This window comes from Manacus vitellinus, unplaced genomic scaffold, assembly GCF_001715985.3.
Source record: "Manacus vitellinus isolate BGI_N305 unplaced genomic scaffold, ASM171598v3 scaffold_25_pilon, whole genome shotgun sequence".
Taxonomy (NCBI): Eukaryota; Metazoa; Chordata; class Aves; order Passeriformes; family Pipridae; genus Manacus; species Manacus vitellinus.
The window spans coordinates 8,908,195-8,924,756 of record NW_021939882.1 but is presented as its reverse complement, the minus strand read 5'-3'; the positions used below and the strand labels follow the sequence as shown (position 1 = coordinate 8,924,756).

Sequence of the window (16,562 nt, the reverse complement as noted above, 5' to 3'; positions counted from 1 at the left end):
GTTAGATTTATTTTTTTTAGCTTAAAAAATTATCATTTTTTTTAGTTAAGTCAAGGCATTGTCAGGCAGCCCAGCCAAGTTCTGGTTGTTGCCTTGTCAGTCAGGAAGATGAGGAAGTATGGAGAGGTAAAGAATTTTTTTTTCCTTGAAATATAAAAACTGCTCTAAGATGATTAGATGGTATCATGTCAACAGCAGAGAAGGCTAACAGGAGCTTGGAATTATTTCTTTTTGGTGGGAGGAGGGAGAGGTGGTGTTAGCACAATGACTGGATGATTTTTTAAATATATCCTTAAAAAGTGTATGAAAATAAAATGGATGATGAGGTGCCTGCACAGTTACTTATCAAGAAAAGAATCATCTGCCTTTCTAAAGGAGTTGTCAAAAGCTGCTTGAAACTGGTTTTTGGATCCTGACAAAGTTAAACTCATGATCCACACTGGCTTTTTGAAAGATATTCTAGATAATGAAGCTGTTCTTTTAATGCTTGGGTTTGTTTATGGCAGATCAGATACTGAGATTTGTGATTTGGTCAGTGAAATTGTGAAGTTACTACTCCTTGTTGGTTGAAAAGTTGCTCCATTCATTTGGAGTTTTCATAAGTGTTTAAATACCTCTATCTGCAACCAAACCAACCATTTGGGCAGTGCAGTAAATTTTTCTTCCTGTGGACATACAAACCATGTGGTGATAGTGCAGATGAATTTTGGAACCATGGCTATTTAAAGAGGAGAGTTGTAGAGTGTTGTGCAGCGAGTGGTACTGATAGTTTGGAGAATTTCCGTAATGAACTTTTGGTGTCGTCCAAACTTGCTCATGAAAAGCTGTACAAGTAATTCAATGACCTTGTGCTGCAGATTAAAAAAAGGTATAAAAACATCAATAATTATAAGTTATAGCTGTCTTTTAGTCTTAAAATCATTGCAAAATCTTTGTTGGACTTCTTTTGCAAGCTTTGTCGTGACTATTGAATGCCCTAGAATATATTTGCTCGGGCTGAACAATTGTGTTGTATTTCCTAAAGTTCTTTGCATGGTTTTGAAATGTTGTATCTTGGAACTCCTCTTGAGTGTAACATTGAGCTGGTACTTGCAGATATCTTAGTCTGCTCTCTGGAAGGTGCCAGTTGTATTTATTTCTTAGAAGAGCTGGTTCGTGTGGGTTGGTCGTCTGTGGAAATGGTGATGCTTTCGAGATAAAAAACTTTCAGAGAGTTTACCTGTATCACTACAAATTGCAGTTTAACATGTTGAAAATCCCTCTGCGTGGCTATCATGAGGCTGAAAGAACTTTCTGGTAGTTTGTGGTTTGGTGGAAGGTGGGGTGTGTTGATAACTTGTGCCTTGCACAAAGCAACAAACAGAAAATAGCAGAGGTTTTCCAATACCAGAGAGTGTATTTTTTAGTAGATCATATAACTCTGATACATGATAGTCCTTAACAGCAAGGAAAATCATTTTGCTTTTAGAATATGAAGATTGTAATAAAATTACACAGACTAGAATGATTAATCTGAATGCTGTGTTCTGTAATGCCTCCCAACGGATGCTGTCGGAACATTTGTCTTTATTCACTGACATTCACTCAAAGTCTTGCTTACTGTTTAATAGTGCATTAGATAGATCACTTTAACACTGTTTGTCAGAAGAAACTTGCTTTTTCTTTTGAAGATACAAGTGTTATATAAATACAGTGTGCATTTTAAGTAAATAAATCTTAGCTAAGTGAACTCGTAGAGTCCCAAGTGTGGTTTGGTTTTATGTTTTGCAGTCATGGGATGAGAATGAGAATTTTTTTTCCCACTATAACTTGTAAAAATACACACACACATATATATGGTTGCTTTCTATTATTTTGTGTTACTGTCGTGGTCCTACTACTGGAGAGTCAGAGTTGTTCTTTCTGTTATGAAGTGTCTGAAATTCAGCAGTGCCACTCTGTTCACAAATGGGTAAAATGCTCCAGTGAAGAGGTTTTGGTGCTTACATTCCTCTCCCAGCTGCTCTGCCCCAGCCTTTCAAGAAGAAAGCATAGCTGAGAAAGTGATGAAAGGGAATAAAAGTAGTGAAGCAAAGACAGACCGATGCAGAGGTGATGGAGATTTTGTGGGATTTATGAGGAGTGAATGAAAATGAACATTAAAAAGTGTAGATAATACTGATCTTAATTTTAATTGTCCATGCTAAAGCTGTATTATTTCTGCTGATGTATTTTCAAACTCTTGACTGTGTGTTACTATTAGTCCATTATTTTATTCTTAATAATTACAATCCTCATAAAGTAGAAAGTCTAAAATTGAGTATTTTAATTGTGGAAGCTTGCTACACCTCAAATGATGCAAAATTTTAGGAACTAAATATTACTGTGCAATGTGTCCAAACTGTAAATTTTGGATAGTCTTGTCCACATGGACGTGTAGGAAATACAGATGAATTCTGTGATTCTTACAGCTGCTCTCTTCAGCAGGATTGCAGTGAATGTAACACCCTATGGGTTTGTTAATGAAATACAAGCTTGATTTGATTTTATTTTTTAAATGCAAAACTAAACAGAAAGATGACATTTTAACTTTGGTAACTTGATAAGAGTTTAAAAGTTGAACTTATTTATTAGCATGAATAGAAATTGGTGGAGGTGGAGTGACTGACCTGCTTAAACATGCAGGAATTTTGTGTGCTGGAGGGTTTCAAGGAAGACCTGTTAATGTTTCAGGAGTAGTTAAAGCTTGCAAAACTAACTGAAGACTTTCCTCAGTGTTCTGTCAGCTGGGCTGAAATCTTCCTTGGGGTTTTCTGGAGGAACCAACTTTATTTATGTGGTTCAGTAGCAGCAGAATCTCTTCAGCCTTGTTGCTGCTGGAAATCACAGCGTAGGACATTGTTTCTTGTCAATGATGTGCTTGAAAAAACTGGAGAAGAAACCTGTTGGGTTCTTATGCTGTTTCATACACACAGAGTTTGGAAGAGCAGTGCTGGTGTCCCTGATGGTTTCCTTGTGTGCCACCATAGCACCCTTGGCTCAGGGCATGGGGCATTTCCACTGAAATGCAGCCTTTTTGATAACTAATGAGTTTGAATTTAGAATGCTGCTCAGATTCTAACTGCTCCCTCAACCTTCACTTCACCTCCAGGTACCTTTGCCTTTTTTCTCCAAGCCTCTCCCAAAATGCTGAGCTTCAGGATATCCTTGTATCTTTTACAGTGCTGGACAGACTTCGTTGTCACATCTGGTTGTTATTAGAAGCAGGAATATATATAGTGAAATAAACCTGAAGTGGAATGTGAAATGTCCCACAAAACGAGTTTCTCATAAGGTTTTTGAGCCTTTTCTCCTAGAAAGATTTGGCTTGGAGACTCATGGATTTTGTTTGCTTTGGTTTAGATAAGAGTTTTAAGTTTAAGTTGGATGAACCCTTGATTGGGTTCTCTGGTGGAAATGTTTCTCATTGCTCTGTTGCCTTGACTGCCTGGGTTTTAAAGCTTCTTAAACTGTTTTATCTGGGATAATTATCTAATAATTCAAACTGCAGGCACTTCTAATGAGAGAACTGAATCAAGGAAAAGGCATTTTTAATAAATTGAGTATTAGAAACAAGAAAGATTTTTTTTTTTAACAGTTTCAGATATTTACTGATATCTAGTCATAAAGTAAAAGGTATTATTAATACAAGTGATGAGAACATATAGTAAAATGAAACATGTAATTTAACAGCTATAAACCCAGGTTTTGATTCCAAGGTAATTACTTTCTAATATCCAAAACAACCAATGAAATTTATTAGCCAAGTTTGTAAACAAAGCTTTGTGAGTACTGGAATCCTTGGTATCCTTTGTGTGCACAGCTGGTGTATAAAATGATTGTAGTGCCTCTGCTTTTCAGTAAAAAGCAAGGATGCTAGTAGTCCATGAGATACTTATTTATCTTTAAAAACCAAACAAAACGGGGAAACAGGCCCATTCCCCCACAAACACCCTGTCATGTAGGAATATATTGATTTCTCTGTTGAAGCCTCCCTACCTCAACCAGCTGCTAAGTAGTCAAGGTAAAGCTCCTTTGTGTGGGTGAAAAAAACACTCTTAGAAGTGCTCTAAACTCAAGTCCTGTAGTGATGCCTCCATGCATTTATAGCCACAGACCATTTGGTGGGTCTCTTCACTTTTAATGAGCTGTCTTAGTTGTCACTTGACTAAATAAACCAGGCTCTGGAGACTGAGATACTGAGATTTGATACCAGAAGTATCAGGTTGGTGGAAGCATCCATTAGGCTCTGAAATTGTTTACTTTTTAGGGTAGTATCAGAATTCAGATTTCATATCAAGGCTGGACCTTGTAGTGTGGGAGCAGAGCCCTGTGATCCTGAACTCTGAGACAAAACAGGTTCGTGGCTGTGTGTCCATAATACCTTTAAAATCTCATGGTACTTAAACTTTCTAGTTATGGTGTCCCAACGTTTTATCATGTTCATCTCTAATTGTTACTGAAGTAGCAAGATCAGCAAAGTGGAGATGTAGATCAGTTACTTGTTCCAATAAAATGGGATGGCCTCTTAGTATCAGGTACAGCCACTGTGTAATAAGTTGCTTGTTTTTAACACAATGTCAATATTTGTAGCACTGTGAGATTTGTCAAAGCTGGATCGGTGGGATGCCTGTTTCTTGCACAGTGGAATGTTTTGAAAGCTGATTGATGGATGGGTAAAATAGTGAGTCAGTACTTGTAGCACTCAGTATGAATTCTCTGAGTAGCCTTAAAAAGAGGCAATATTCAATTTTAGCAGACTCACAGAAGGCTGAGGTTGTGTGCTGGGTTGACCCTGGCTGGGTGCTGGTGCCCATCAAAGCTGCTCTAGCATTACTCTCCTCAGTTGCAAAGGGGTGAGAGTCTAGGGAATGGCTTGTGGGGAGAGAGAAGGGCAGGAGAGGTCACTCACCAGTCACCATCATGGGCAAAACCTGACCTGACTGTAGGGATGTCACTTTATTACCAATCCAATCAGAGCAGAGTAACGAGAAATGAAACTAAATCTTAAAACACCTTCCCCTACCCCTTTTTTCTTCCTGGGCTTAACTTTCTGAATTGTCTCCCTGCTCCCCCCCAGCAGTGCAGGGGCACAGGGAATGGGGTTACAGTCAGTTCATCACACTCCATCTCTGCTGCTCCTTCCTCCTCTGGGAAAGGGCTCCTCACACTCTTCCCCTGCTCCAGCCTGGGCTCCTCTTCCCATGGGGCTGCAAGTCCTGCCTGGCCCCTGTTCCTGCTTCCCACAGGATCACAGCCTCCTCTGGGCACCCATCTGCTCCACCCTGGAGCTCCCTGGGCTGCAGGAGGACAGCCTGTCTCACCCTGGGCTGCACCTTCCAATCTCTTAATTGGAAATTCGTGTTTCCCAGGGAGATGTCAGTGGCTATCAGTGACTCTTTTGCTTTTTCAAGTGCTACTCAAACATTTAATTGAATCATTGAACCAAACTGGAAAGTGAAACCTGTCACTTTTCCTTTAAATTAATGATTGTCAGGAACTACCTGACATCAACCTCCTTATAGAACTGCTGTTTTTGGAAGGATGAGAGAGGGTAGCATGTGGAACTTCATGAACTTGCACTGATCCACTGTCATTTGTAATGAAGTTTAAATTGCCTTTTATCTGATAACATTTAATTTGCTTTTAAAATGTTTTCATCCTGAAATAAGAAAAATTATTCTTCCTGAAATAAGAAAAATCTCCTCTGTGCTTTATGGCCACAGCTGTGCATTGTGATGGATCATCTGAGTTTTCTAGTTTGGTGTGCAGCAAATGCACATCATAGCTAATAAGGTGTGTGTGTTCTGTAAAACAGGCAAATAACTAAATGTAACTATGATATCTGGAGGAGCACCAGGAAACAGGGAATATGGGGGTTATCAGTAATTTTTAAGGGGATATTACAATCAAGAAAGCACATCTACACAAACATACACAAAATATACCAAATATTGCTGAAGAATTTGCAGGGAAAGTTTTATTATTTAATAATACCTTCACTGCTTAATTTTTCTTGAGCTAGGTGTTAAAACCACATTAAAACTGCCTAGAAACAATGGTTTATCCTGTCATTCATACTCTTTGGAGATGTTGGTGAGAATTGTGTGTTGCTGCGTGGATTTGCACGCTTCAAAGCAATTTTAGTGATAAACTTATTAGACACTGAAAACCCATGTGGTATGTTTAATTGTTAGTCACGTTGGCTTTTAGTTTTATTTCAATGCATTACAATTTTCCATCTCTTTTCTTGACTTGCCTGCTTCCTCATGTTACTGCTTGTGCAGTGTGTGTGTGTGTGTGTTTGATTTTGTGTGAGTAGTTTCTTTAGATGATTCCTAGTAAGAATAGCTGGAACTACTTAGTTACATCTTTACTTATGAGGCTGCCCTGGTTAAACATAAATATGCAGGTTTTCTTACCTCTGCTGTGTGATGTTGTTCCATTGTGCTGTGCTGCAGTCAGGGGTTGGTCTGGGTAAGTCAGCATGTCCCGGCTGGAGTTTGAGGAGTGTGGTGTGTGTCAGATTTTACCAATGTCTGCTTTCCTTTGAGTGCCTTTATAAGATGTTTATTGTAGCCAGGGGGTTGTTGCACATGGGTATGCTTTGCCAAGGATTTGCTGCTGAAAGCCTTACCAGAAGTGTTGCTTGTAAACCCTCCTTCCCAACCTGCTCCTCAGCAGGCACAGAGTATCAAATCATGACTCTTGATCAAATTCAGCCTCTTTTCTCCTGGGGATGTCATCAGGAGCTGTGTTTGGAAAAGCAACCAGATCATAAATTTTCTTGGTGTCCTCTTTATTTCTCTGTTTGTTCTCTTTCTAGAAAGCAAGCTCTCCCGGGTTGCTGCCTCAGAGCTCCATTATCGTTTCCCATTAAAGCAGGATCCCGACAATTCAATTGTTACAGGAGTTTGAGTTACACTGTTGCCATGACAGAAGAGCATGGGCTTGTAACAGGGTGTTTTTGTGGTTTTATCCACATCCAGTAATTGTAGTTTTACTGTGTATAGATCACAGCAGGTCTTTTTAGAAGACAGTAAATAATTACAGTAAGTGTTTGCTGGTCTCTGGGGTGCACTTCTGGCTTGAGAAAGATGTGCATTAGGTCAGAAACTTGTGCTGCAGATAGCTGGATGACATTTACACCATTTATCAAGCTGAAGGCATTCTAGATGATCTTTTGGGCTCTGGTTGTAAATAATGTACGTAACCATTTTTTTTTTAAAATGGAAATACCAGTTTTATTTGAAGAGTCTAAGGATTTTTTTTTTTCTGTTCAAATTAGTCCAGAAGAACAATTAAAAAATATAACAAAAGATTTATTATTATAAATATTGTGAGAGTAGAAAACAAAAGAAAACATATTGAAAAGCCAGAAGGCTTCCTCCTCAGTGCTGCTTTTCCCACGTGTAAAATTGGTTATTTGAAGTGATAGTGTGCAGATGTCTTATTTCCCCTCTTAGGGGAAACAGGCACGATTGGGGAAGAAAGGGTGTTCTTTGCAAAAATTACTGCTGGGTTTCAGTGGCGTCTTTCTTCTAAGAAGGTTCTTATTGCCAACTTCTGTGATCAGGTCATCTTATTACAAAGCTATTTAAGGGAGTTTGTGGCAAAGGATTATACATTTCGAGAAGAAATGCCACACATGCAGATTAAGCATAAGTCTGCCTTGGAAATAGGTTTTTCTACTCTTTTAACTCAGTAATTACTACCTTGCATTTCTACTGCTTTTTCCTGTGCTGTTTGAAAGGTGACATTCTCTTTTCACTGATGTTTAGCTCAAGAAATCAGGAGGTTCCCAGTTTTGGGATTAATTTTCCACTTAATGATTTGGCAATTATTTGGTGGCTTTAACCATGTTGCTGGGTGTCTATTTTCCTCAAGGTTTTTAGAGCACTCTCAAACATATTCTAGTTTCAAATCACATGGCTTGGAGATAACATATTAAAAATTATTATACTGTTATTGAGTGTTCAACACAATCCTGAACTGGAAAAGGCTTAGTTTATTTTACTAACACCAATAGTAGCCTTTTAAACTTACTAAGTCCAGCCTAGGACTCTGCATCAGCAGAGCTGTTGTAAATGGTTTCTGATGCTTCTTAAAATTTGTCTTACTCTTAATATCAAACAAGGAGTATTGATAAAATCCAGCATGTACTTACTTTGTCCAATTAGACATTAATCCCTATTAGAGTTCATTCTTTTCTCCACAACATTTGAGAGCATCCTGGAGATGCCTGGCAAAATTAGGCTTTTCTGAACTTCCCCAACCTCTTTGAGCTGCAGCAAAGCCGGCTGGGTCGGGGCTCCCTGGTTAGTCATCCCCTACAGAGCTGGGGACGTGGGTTCTCAGGGTGACCCCGTGTCTTCTGCCAGCTCTGAAATGTGTCCTTATTAACTGGCTTCAGCTTCTGTGTGCAGAGTGACAAGTCAAAATGGGGGGAAGAACACAGTGACTCAACCTCTGGTTCTGAGAGCTGTTAGAGAGCTCTCAAAATACAGCCCTTGGGGGTGGGCATTATTGGCTTGCCATTTTCTGACATTAGCCTTCAGAACTCGGGGACTTTGCTTCTGTTAGCACCAGTTCAAGTGCTGTAGCTCCCTGCAGTGCTGTGTTCTGGTTCCTCTGGGTTGATTTGTGGCGAGGGCAGGGCTGGGGAGCCGCTCTTGCCCCTGGATTTGTCTGTGGCCCTCCCGGGCTGCTTTTATTAAGCTCGACAGAGGATTGAGTAGCTGTGTAGGTCGCAGTTGGAGATTAATTAGGTTATATCACAGGTATATTATTACTGTAGGGATTCTGACCTGATGGTTTATAGGCAGTTTCTTTTCCGGAAACTGGATAACCCTGTTAGTCTGACTGTGCAACTCTGAGTTTGTCACAGTCAGATTTACTGCATTTGCTTTATAATGTGGCTTTTTGGCCTTGCTGTTAGAGCCAGTCTGCAAATGTCAGCACATCATGGGGTACCTGCACATAAAATATTGTTATATAGATATTGCTTTTCTTGTTTAAAAACTTCCTTTTAGTCAATTCATTCATATGTGAATATTTTCTGCCTTTCCCTGTTGGCTGAACACTGAAAGGAGCTGTAAAGTGTTTTGCTGAGTGCTCAGCCAGTGGTCTGGAGCTGCTGTGGTCCTGTCCATGGTTAAGAGAAGCAGTGGGAAATCCACATGTAAATTGTCTTTACTGCAACTAGGAGAAAATGAAGAACAAATATAACAATTTTTTTTTTTTTTTGTATATAGGAGATGAGAATTGGAGCATTTGGCATTATTTTCACATTGAGGCCATTTCCTCACACAGACTTAAAGTAGGAACAGATTGAACTGGTGACCTGAAGCACAGACATCTCATCTGCGTAACAGGAAAAATATCATAATGATAATGTAAATATTTCTGTTGCTTTCTATAATAGACTGTCATCCTGAGGCCAAAGAGGAGTTTACACTCATCGTCTTGTAAAAGTCCTTTCAAATACTTAAGAAATATGTTGGAGATAATGAGAATTTCTTTTAGTGTGTGAGTGGTTAGTAGAAATAGGAGACGTGATCATTGGTGTAGAGATACTAATGAGGGTTAAATTATAAGTGCTGCACATGAAGTCTTGATTTTGATCAGCATCTTCAAAAAGAAAAGACCATTTCTCATCACCAGTTTTCTGACATCCAGTTCTCCTGCTGACTGCTTTGTGGCAGCAGAACTGGGCTTTACCTGCAGGGCTTTGTTTTACAGTCAGAGTGCCCCTTGAGTTAAGGGTTTGGTGGGTAAAATGATGCCAGGCCAAACTCTTCCTTGCTTTAATTCTCATTTGGTTTCCTTCTTGATGTCTGTGATGTGTACAATGGGAAGCTTAAGTCAGGCTTTCTGCAACTTTTCCATGTGTTTCACAGGGCTAATAGGGCAGGCCTGGTTAAGGTACTTCAGACACTTAGAGGTCACCCAAACCAATGCTGCTGTTACTTTTAAATGCACTATGTTTGCTTTTGAAATACGTGTCTGGTCGTAAATGATCCAGGATTTCGTTATGATTCAAATCCCCTTTGGTTGAGAGAAGCTGTGGGATTGTAGCCTGAGGCAAGTGTGTGCCTGTCAGAAGGGTCAGTGTGGGGCTGAGCCAGGAGGGGTTGGATGTGGAGCCTGATGCAGTTCCATATCCCAAGTGCAGCCTGCACTGGAAAACTTACAGGAGTAGAAACTATCCATGAAACAAAATTAAAATAACTCGTGCAAGTCATAAATGTTACGTGGTTACAAGAATAGATTGGCAGGGGTGGTTCATTATCATCTTACTCTTATGACTAAGGCAAGGATGATGTACAAGGTGTGCCTTTGAGCTGCTTTGATTTCTTAGTGTAACACACTGAAAATAAAGGCTTATGGCACCTCGTGTTGTACAAAGTCCATGAGCTGATTTCTCATGTTTCCCTGACATACTCTGGAACGTAGTTTAGTGAGATTATTCAAATATACAGTAATTGCCACGGTTGAAGTTGGAGGTTTTGTACAATGGAAATGCAAATACTGTTGAGAAAATTGACTGAAGCTTATTTGAAATTAAGTACATGCCTCTGTAAACTCCCTGGTGGGCTGTTACTAAAGACATATCTGTGAAAGGATTTCTTCAGGAAACAGCTGATACGAATTTACTTCATTCCTATTGATCTATGAAGGAATAGTAAATTTAATATTTTGAGTGCTTTACATGCAAGGTACAATATTGGTGCCTGGTGAATGTGAGGGGGAAAATGCTTGTCAGACATCCAATGTGAAATTAAATGTTATGGCTTCTACGGTTAGTTACTCTTGTTGAGGGAATCATCTTGTGTCCTACCACGCAGTCACAGGAATAGAACTCCTTGTTAGTTGTGATAATCATCACTGGGTCACTATCCTTTCTGTCTAAAGAAAGTGCTGAGTGCTCTGGAACATTATCACTCTCTGAGCCCTACACTGATTTTTCTACAACTAATGTATGCATAGAGTAACTGTCTCTTCAAAAGTATTGGGATGGGATTTTTCCTTTTTCCCCTTGAGCTACTTACATTTGTACCATCTTAATCTCCTTTTTCCCAATAATTGCTTGATTAACCCCATACCTTAGAGTCCCCTTTTGTGAGCACAGCTGATGGGATATTATGCTAGGTCTTTTATTAGGATTTTTTCTGCAGGAGTGGCAACCTTTGCAGTGTCTTGGTGTTATTTGCCCTGGGGAACTTGCTGGTCTGTAGAAAGTATTTCACTTCAGCAGCTTCCCTTCCTTTGCTCTGGAGGCCTCACATGTGTCCTGCTACATGAATTGCTTGTGTGGCTGCCAGTGGCTACTCTTGGAACACCAGTCCCAGGGTTGTGTGTTGCAGTCAGACTGGCTGCAACAAAACACCTAAACCCTTGTCCCTTCCCTGGGTTTGCTGAGAGGACACAGTGACACGTCCTCACCTGCAGGAATTAATCCTGTGGAGCTCCGTCGCTCTTTATTTTTGGATGTCTGTCGTGTGACTGGGAAATGCCTGGCCCAGGGAGCCCATTCCCACCAGTCCTTCCTAGGACAGAGTTAGGACAACATTGCTCAGGTAGCCTGCTTAGTTTTGACTTTCAAGGTCACATTTGTCAAGTATTTTGATCCAGTGTAATTTACATCCATCAGTAATTACAGGCTCTGGAGGGACCACAGCAATAATGGTTATTTTTTTCCTGACACGACAGGAAACAAATTTCCCATAAGCCTGGGGAATGCAACATGCCACTTGCCCCAGTTGGTGGTGAACTTCAAAGGAAAACAGTGTTTCTTTTTACTGGCCTCGGGTTTTGCACTATTTTATCTTCCAATCTGGTGTTTCGATTGCTGGAAGGGAATTATTTGTTACTCTTTTTTCCCAAATGGCATTGCTGCTTTTCAAAAATGAGGACCACCTCACTGTCTTGCAGCTGGAGCTTATTCCAGCTCCTCTTTAATGAGGTAAACCAGTTTCATTGTGTTTCAATAACCCACGAACAAAGGGCTGATCACTGGCTTGGCCTGGGGATAACTGTGGCTACAACAGGCCATGTGTCGGGTGTCAGACTTGGCAAAAATCTGAGCTATGGCTGTTTCCCACTTCCTAGTTAAGGTTTGTAAATTGTGGATGTAAATAAATACAGTGTTGCAAAAAGCATAAGTGATATACCTTAAAGAGTTGAGACTTATTTATTGCCAGTCTGGTGGATTTTTTTTTTTTTTGTGTGTGTCTCTTAATTCACTTCATGGAGTTCTCAATGAAAAGGGGAAAAGGATTTCCCTCTTCCTTTAGGGCACATTGAGCATACCATAATGTATGGAAAAGTGAGGATTTACCACTCTGGCATGACTCTGGAGCCTAGTCCCAAAAAGGAGGAAGAATTTCAGTAAGTAGAGACTTCCTGTAGCCTTTTTCCCAGGTGTACACCAGTGTTTGAATGTCAGGTTGGAAGGAAGAATGCCAGAGTGAGCTTCCTTTGGGCTTTCAGCCTGGCATCTCCCTTACTTATGGTGACCTGAAAGGAAAATACAGTTAAAAACTGTGTGGAAGCAATTTTAATCTCTGAAAATTTCAAGTATTTCTAGTGAAACAAGCTTCAGCAGTTGCCAGGGAGTATTCAAGAGCTAGAGAACTGTGCTGAATGGCCTGTGACAATACTTCTGTGTAACTTTAAACTGTGCTTATTGAATTTTACAGCAGTTAGTTACTTCACTGAGGGTTTTTTTTTCCAAGTAACTTTCCACAATTGAATTCATCTGTCCAGGTTGGGGGGATTAGTTGTAGAAACAGTCAGTGGCATGTCTTGCATCAGCAGTCACTGGGTTGTTTAGGTTTTTTTTCCCCCACTAATGTGCCTGCTTCTTAAGGTTTTCATATTTAGTCTTACATTGGCCAAGTCATTTGTTTCTTTCTCCTGTAGAAGGAGATTTTTCTAGTTTTCTTGCCAGAAATATAAGAATGTATATACCATACAATATAAGAAGGAACTCAGCATATTAACCTCACTAGCATTTAACTGGCCGTGTTTTGAATGGGAATTTGAACCATATGACCTCAGAGGTCCCCTACAACCTGAAATATTCTGTGGTTAAATGTATTATTTACAGTATTTAATGCTAGGGTTTGGAAGCTTTTAGCTGGTGCAAGGTTTGGCAGATACTGTGGATGGGATACTAAGCTGTGGAGTTTGTCTTTTTTTTTTTTTTTTCCCTTCCCCTTCTATTCAGAATGGAAGATTAAATGGCAGAGACAGGGTTTTCTGGGTGCTGGGGGATCCTGTGCTAAGAGCTGCAAGACTGTGCTCATCAGCATCTTGCAGGAGTGTGAGATGTTGGTTCTCAACTCCCACAAAATTTGAAAGTCAGCAGGAGCCAGAACTGATGAACTGCTGCTGAGGAAAGTAAAGTTCAGCTGTTTCCTACCCTAAATTGTGCTGTTTGAATCCACTCACAGTGTTGGCTTTGACACCCTTTTCAGAGGTAGGATGTGCCTTTGGTGTTCAGTGTTTTTACATTTTATCTTCTTGCACCTTATTGTAGGAGAAACTTATTTGCTTTCTCCATTTCCTGAGTGTGTCTCGATTCTGCCCTGCTTAAAACCACCTTATAAACCCAGAATGACTGACCTGTGTCAGGGTTCTTACAGAACACATGCACAAAGGTGCTACCCAGATCCTCTTAGAAAATAACATGAAAAAAGGAAAAGAAAAAAAGGCAGCACAAGTACAGGTGGCTCATGTTCTCAGGTTTTTCCTTCCTGAGGTCATTTTTAGAGTGGACTTGGCATGGATGGAGGCTGAAGAGAGGGGCAGGAATTTCCAGTTTGGGGGTTTTTTTTATTTTTTTTGGAGGACCCATGTTTTCCTGCCTTCAGGAGGAAAATCCTGAGGTCCCCAGAGGGTGTTGTTTGGGATGGGGTTGAGAGTTGGCTCCTGTTTCCTTCCTGACCTCAGCCTGGATCTCGTGGCTGTGTCAATAAGTGAGTGTTGAGGGCTTTCAGAACACCCAGTCCCCAACCTGCCAAGGCTTTCAGTTCCTGCTCTGTGGCATTTTCCTGTTTATATCTCATGGTGAAATTTGGAAGAAGGGCAAATTGGTCTCAACCTCACATTACCTAAGAACATAGCTTTTGAATTTAAATGTTATTAACTTAGTTTCAGGTTGCAGCTAGAGCAAAAGGACTGTTCCCTTTCTGATCTTAATCCGAGGATCTTGATCTAATTTTTGAATTTATTTCCAAATAGTCTCTAAGGTAATGTTACTACAATGTCAGCAGTCTATTTAAATTACAGAAAAATCCCAACTATTAAAAAAAATCGTTGAAAGGAAATGTTGTCTTAAGATCCACTGGGCTATGCTGAATTTTAGGTATGTTTTAAGCTACTACAAAATTGTGCCCATGTCTCAAGTGGGGTTGGTCTGTGAAGATTCAAATAGGCCCAAACAATATATAAAATGAGATGGTGAAGTGACAGAGCTGAGATGACCCTGTGGAGACAAGTATTGTTGTCAGTAATCTTTAATATTGTCTGTGCTTATTTAAAAGTATAAAGTGTGTTCCTTAGTGTTTTGGTGACAAACATGTAATTTCCAATGTGTGTTTTGAAACTTGTGGTAAAGCTCCAGCTAAGGAAAATATAACACTATTTCTTGCATGATTCCTCTGATGCTGAAGGGAATGACTTCTTGGTAGTGCCTCCAGAAAGGCTTAACTTGAATTACTCAATTAAGTTATTGAATTACAAACTTGTACTTAAATGTAGAAGTCAAAAGATTTTTTTTTTCAAGTAGTGGGTTTTTTTAATCCCAGAAATTCTTACAGAGTTTGTGTGGGAGCCATGTGTGTACAAAATATTCCAGAATCTTAACAGTTGTGTCATGCAGATTAATTAGTTCAGAGTTCTCAGCCAAAGAAATGATTTATGCTGTGGAGACTGTTATGGGAAGTAATTGGTAATTGTGTGAAGGTGACAGGTACTTGAATTTTTTGAAGAAAAATTAAATATTTGGAATATTTTTGTCTTTTAATTTTCTTTGTAATAAAAGACAAATTCAGTTTGTGAGTTGATTAAAACCGTTTAATATTTAGTGGCTCCTCATTTTAGATATTCATAAACTGAAGATATGTCACCTCTTAGCCCTGTATCTTAAATAATTCCAGACAGCATAATTATCCTTTATTATTAAACTGTTCTTTACTTTGTTAATTTTCAGGTAATTTCGAGTCCTCATTTTACCAAGTAACTTCTCATGAATCCATCTATCCCACTTGTTACCTCGTAGCAATGATGCTTATTGAAAATAGTACATGAAATTATTGATTACCATTTCATAGGGTTGTACATTTTATATTTCACAAGAGAATGTAGAAATTACATTTGAGGTGCAATGCTCTTATTCCTTTGATTGACCCCAGGGCACTTCAGTATTTAAATGAAAGGATGGGCAATAAAATTTTTGGTTATTGTCAACTATCTCCACTTGCTATAACATAAGTTTAGAGACTTCTTGTGGGAATTAGGCCTCTTTTTTTGCAGGATTTTATGTAGGTATTAAAAAACTCAGGGAAACAAAAAATCCTGTATGGAAAAACTATTTATTCAGTAACTATGAGTTGAGTACTTGGACTGATTTTTTTTTTTTTTAATTTTTTTTTAAGTCATCTTGGAAAATATTAATTATTAGGTAACAAGGCAAATAAATGCCAGATAAGGGCAAGGAATTCTGGAATGTGGTGAGCAAGACTCGGTGTTCTGGTTGGAATTTTAAGTTGTTGAAGTAAGTACATTATTTAAATGGCCTGTGCTTTAAAGAATTGGATGGCATTTGGATTTGAGTAACTTTGTGAGGGTTAGTTTACTGTTAGATAGCCCTGGTGTTAAGAGTTGGTGATTTATTTCATTTTAGGTGGCCAAACATCTTTGTGTGATGGTTGTTCCTCATGCACATATATTTCCCTGACCCTCCTGGTAGTTACTTTTTTCCATCTCTGCTGTTGCATGTTTTGCTGATGCCCAGTCGCTCTTGGAAACTGTTTCTTTATATGGAAATTCAGACTATTTTTCAAGAAAATGTAATACTTAATGAAAACAGTGTTTAGTGCAACAGCCCAAGCACATTATAAATGCACATGCTACTGTAGGTTTCATGAAAGTGTTACAATAATGTACTGTTTGCCCTGGGATTGTTGTATTAATGGGATATAATATAAACACCCAGCTATTGGGATACATGGCAGTTTTTGAATGAAAGATTTTGTAGATGTAAAAACTGCTGCCTTTGAGTTTTAATGGGTATATTGGGAAAATTGGATACTACTTGAATTGTCTTAAGTTGTTAAAGAGTAAGTAAATTCTAAAAAAAGGACTGAGTTGTGATCGTTCCTGTTCCTGAGATGCTGATGTTTTTTTAGCAGTTGTAAATCAGTGCTTAAATAGTCTCCTGGTATAGAGACAGGACACAAAGGGTTTAGCTGTGCCTTGCCTTGAGAAATGATGGAATTTTTTGGTTAAACACAAAGAACTTGGAATGGTGAAATCTG

General features: G+C 39.2%; 1 protein-coding gene across 1 annotated transcript in view; it reads left to right on the top strand.

The window, feature by feature from the left end:
• Nucleotides 1-16,562, top strand: part of SLIT3 (slit guidance ligand 3) — a 475,112-nt gene that overhangs the window by 44,801 nt on the left and 413,749 nt on the right. The gene's annotated exons all lie outside the window — the stretch shown is intronic.